Here is a 5,283-nt window from a genome sequence, read left to right on the forward strand (position 1 = left end):
GACAGACAGATACACACAGTCAGAGACAGACAGATTCACACCGTCAGAGACAGACAGACAGATTCACACTGTCAGAGACAGACAGACAGATACACACAGTCAGAGACAGACAGATTCACACCGTCAGAGACAGACAGATACACACTGTCAGAGACAGACAGACAGATTCACACCGTCAGAGACAGACAGATACACACCGTCAGAGACAGACAGACAGATTCACACTGTCAGAGACAGACAGACAGATTCACACTGTCAGAGACAGACAGACAGATTCACACCGTCAGAGACAGACAGACAGATACACACCGTCAGAGACAGACAGATACACACCGTCAGAGACAGACAGACAGATTCACACTGTCAGAGACAGACAGACAGATTCACACTGTCAGAGACAGACAGACAGATTCACACTGTCAGAGACAGACAGACAGATTCACACCGTCAGAGACAGACAGACAGATTCACACTGTCAGAGACAGACAGATACACACCGTCAGAGACAGACAGATTCACACCGTCAGAGACAGACAGATTCACACCGTCAGAGACAGACAGATTCACACCGTCAGAGACAGACAGACAGATACACACCGTCAGAGACAGCCAGGTTCACACCGTCAGAGATAGACAGACAGATTCACACCGTCAGAGACAGACAGACAGATTCACACCGTCAGAGACAGCCAGGTTCACACCGTCAGAGATAGACAGACAGATTCACACCGTCAGAGACAGACAGACAGATTCACACCGCCAGAGACAGACAGACAGATTCACACCGTCAGAGACAGACAGACAGATTCACACCGTCAGAGACAGACAGATTCACACCGTCAGAGACAGACAGACAGATTCACACCGTCAGATACAGACATACACAGCTGAAAGAAGATGAACGGACAAAGTGAGAGAGTTAAAACATGTGCAAGGACACAATCAAAGGAGGGAGACAATGAGTCAGTTAGACAGTGACAAATGTGACAAATGTTGTGATTGGTTTGGTGCTTAGTCCTCTTTAGCAATATTTCTCTGAAATATTTCCCTCTCTCCCTCCCTCAGCCACCCAAGGCAGATGCTTCTGAATATTCATCAGTGGAGACGACTCTACTGGCTCCCCTCAATATGTTAAACAGCTGCTGCCAATCAGAGTGCTCTATCTGGTCTCAGCTCATTAATATTCATGAGGCAAAGCGACACAGTCTGCCCTGTTGCTAGGGACACACATTTAACTGAGAGAGATAGAGAGAGGAAGAGGGAGAGAGAGAGAGAGAAAGAGACAGAGAGAGAGAGTGAAAGAGAGAGAGAGGGAGGGAGGGAGAGGGGGAGAGAGAGAGGGAGGGAGGGAAAGGGAGAGAGAGAGAGAGAGAGAGAGAGAGAGAGAGAGAGAGAGAGAGAGAGAGAGAGAGAGATGGAGAAAGAGAGAGAGAGAGATGGAAAGAGAGAGAGAGAGATGGAAAGAGAGAGAGAGAGATGGAAAGAGAGAGAGAGAGATGGAAAGAGAGAGAGAGAGAGAGAGAGAGAGAGAGAGAGAGAGAGAGGGAGGGAGAGGGAGAGAGAGAGAGGGAGAGGGAGAGAGATGGAGAGAGAAAGAGAGAGAGAGTCAACAGCAGAGCCTGGACCTGCTAGAGCAGTACTGCCAGACCTGGGCCCTGGCAGTAAACCCAAAAATTATTAAAATAATGATTTTCCAGAGAAGATCCAGATCTCAGGGAATTAGTCCAAAGTTCTCAATTGGTACAAAATATATAGAGTACTGTACACACTACAATTACTTAGGTTTAAAAATAAGCTCAACTGGACACCTTAATGAGGCAGTGAATGAACTGAGAGAGAAAGCACGCAAGGCATTCTACGCCATTAATAAACAAATTCAAATTGAATTACCTAAAGAAATTTGGCTAAAACTATTTGAATGTGTCATTGAACCAATTGCACTTTATGGCAGTGAGGTGTGGGGTCCACTTGCAAAACAAGATTTCACCAAATTGGACAAACACCTCATTGAAACCCTGCATGCAGAGTTCTGTAAGATTCTCCTACATGTCTAGAGGACTACAAACAATGCATGCATGGCAGAATTAAGCCAATATACACTAATAATGCAAAATCAAAAAAGAGCAAGTAAGTTTTGGAAACATCTAAAATACATATCATTACCAAGCCCTGCAATGCCAAGAGCTGAGCAAAGAAAAGAGTCCCCTCATCCAGCTGGTCCTGGGGCTAAGTTCACAAACCTGTTCTACTAACACACTGAAGCCTCAGGACCCTCATCCAGCTGGTCCTGGGGCTGAGTTCACAAACCTGTTCTACTAACACACTGAAGCCTCAGGACCCTCATCCAGCTGGTCCTGGGGCTGAGTTCACAAACCTGTTCTACTAACACACTGAAGCCTCAGGACCCTCATCCAGCTGGTCCTGGGGCTGGGTTCACAAACCTGTTATACTAACACACTGAAGCCTCAGGACCCTCATCCAGCTGGTCCTGGGGCTGGGTTCACAAACCTGTTCTACTAACACACTGAAGCCTCAGGACCCTCATCCAGCTGGTCCTGGGGCTGGGTTCACAAACCTGTTATACTAACACACTGAAGCCTCAGGACCCTCATCCAGCTGGTCCTGGGGCTGGGTTCACAAACCTGTTCTACTAACACACTGAAGCCTCAGGACCAGAACATCCAATCAATCACAATAAAACAAATTACAACACAGTCAAAACAAAACTACATTACCTATTGGGAAACACAAGCACAAACACAAAGCAAAATGCAGTGCTATCTGGCCCTAAATCGACAGTACACCATGGCTAAATATTTGACCATGGTTACTGATCAAAACCTTAGAAAGTCCTTGACAAAGTATAGGCTCAGTGAGCACCGCTGTGCAATTGAGAAGGGTAGACACAGGAAAACCTGGCTCCCTGTAGAGGAAAGGCTGTGCAACCACTGCACAACAGCAGAACCTGAGACGGAGCTGCATTTCCTGACAAAATGTAAAAAATATAAAACAATTACCTACCTCTCTGATGAGGATAGGCTACCCGTCCTGTTGGGGGAGGACGCAGAGAGCTGTGGGTTGGCAGCGCACTACATTGCTGCCTGCCATAAGTTGAGGGACAGTGTCTGACAGACCAATAAACCTGCACATGTCCTCTACTGTATGGCTATTGTTATTGTTGAATGTATGGTTCTTTTTTTGTTACTGTTGTCCCGTTGACCCGTTGACAATTTTGATTCTCATTTTATTTATTTTTTATATTGTAAATATCCTAAATAAGCTTTGGCAATATGTACATTGTTATGTCATGCCAATAAAGCGAATTGAATTGAATTGAATTGAGAGAGAGAGAGAGAGAGAGAGAGAGAGAGAGAGAGAGAGAGAGAGAGAGAGAGAGATCCACAGTGTTCACACTTGTGCAACAACTTAACATACAGTGCAACTCCCCAGCATACAACCATATTAACACATGTATTATTAAAAGTGTAAATGTCTGTTTAACACAACCAAGCAACAAAAAGCCTAAAGGGGAGACTGGCCTGGCTAAGTAGATAATCGCTCCATCAGTGTGAGTGAATGAGGCAGGCGGGTGGACGGACGGACAGACAGACAGGCAGATAGGCAGATAGGCAGACAGACAGACAGACAGACAGGCAGGCAGGCAGGCAGGCAGGCAGGCAGGCAGGCAGAAAGGTAGACAGGCAGATAGGCAGGTAGGCAGGCAGATAGGCAGGTACCAGTGGAGGCTGCTGAGGAGACGACAGCTCATAATAATGGTTGGAATGGAGTCAATGGAGTGGTATCAACCCATCAAAGATGTGGTTTCCATGTGGTTGATACCACTCAATTGACTTCATTAGTATGAGCCGTCCTCAGTGGCAAGGTAGCTGTGGGTAGGTAGGTATGTAGGTTGGCAGGTAGGCAGGTAGGTAGGCAGGCAGGCAGGCAGACAGGCAGGCAGGCAGGTAGGCAGGTAGGCAGGTAGGCAGGCAGGTAGTTAAATAGGCAGGTAGTTAAGTAGGTAGGTAGGTAGGTAGGTAGGTAGGTAGGTAGGTAGGTAGGTAGGTAGGCAGGCAGGCAGGCAGGCAGGCAGGCAGGCAGGCAGGCAGGCAGGCAGGCAGGCAGGCAGGCTGGAAGGAAGGTAGGCGGGTAGGTAGGAAGGAAGGTAGGTATGTAGGTAGGTTTGTACGTAGGTAGGTAGGCAGGCAGGTAGGTAGGCAGGCAGGCAGGCAGGAAGGAAGGTAGGCGGGTAGGTAGGAAGGAAGGTAGGTATGTAGGTAGGTTTGTACGTAGGTAGGTAGGTAGGTAGGTAGGTAGGTAGGTAGGTAGGTAGGTAGGTAGGTAGGTAGGTAGGTAGGTAGGTAGGTAGGTAGGTAGGTAGGTAGGTAGGTAGGTAGGTAGGTAGGTAGGTAGGTAGGTAGGTAGGTAGGTAGGTAGGTAGGTAGGTAGGTAGGTAGGTAGGCAGATAGGCAGGTACCAGTGGAGGCTGCTGAGGAGACGACAGCTCATAATAATGGTTGGAATGGAGTCAATGGAGTGGTATCAACCCATCAAAGATGTGGTTTCCATGTGGTTGATACCACTCAATTGACTTCATTAGTATGAGCCGTCCTCAGTGGCAAGGTAGCTGTGGGTAGGTAGGTATGTAGGTTGGCAGGTAGGCAGGTAGGTAGGCAGGCAGGCAGGCAGACAGGCAGGCAGGCAGGTAGGCAGGTAGGCAGGTAGGCAGGCAGGTAGTTAAATAGGCAGGTAGTTAAGTAGGTAGGTAGGTAGGTAGGTAGGTAGGTAGGTAGGTAGGTAGGTAGGTAGGTAGGTAGGTAGGTAGGTAGGTAGGTAGGTAGGTAGGTAGGTAGGTAGGCAGGCGGGCAGGCAGGCAGGCAGGCAGGCGGGTAGGTAGGAAGGAAGGTAGGCAGGTAGGTAGGAAGGAAGGTAGGTATGTAGGTAGGTTTGTACGCAGGTAGGTAGGTAGGTAGGTAGGTAGGTAGGTAGGTAGGTAGGTAGGCAGGCAGGCAGGCAGGCAGGCAGGCAGGCAGGCGGGCAGGCAGGCGTAGGTAGGCAGGAAGGTAGGCGGGTAGGTAGGTAGGAAGGAAGGTAGGTATGTAGGTAGGTTTGTACGTAGGTAGGTAGGTAGGTAGGTAGGTAGGTAGGTAGGTAGGTAGGTAGGTAGGTAGGTAGGTAGGTAGGTAGGTAGGTAGGTAGGTAGGTAGGTAGGTAGGTAGGTAGGTAGGTAGGTAGGTAGGTAGGTAGGTAGGTAGGTAGGTGACTCCGTACCCAGGTTGTACC

Source organism: Salmo salar, chromosome 24 (assembly GCF_965601325.2).
Source record: "Salmo salar chromosome 24, fSalSal1, whole genome shotgun sequence".
Taxonomy (NCBI): domain Eukaryota; kingdom Metazoa; phylum Chordata; class Actinopteri; order Salmoniformes; family Salmonidae; genus Salmo; species Salmo salar.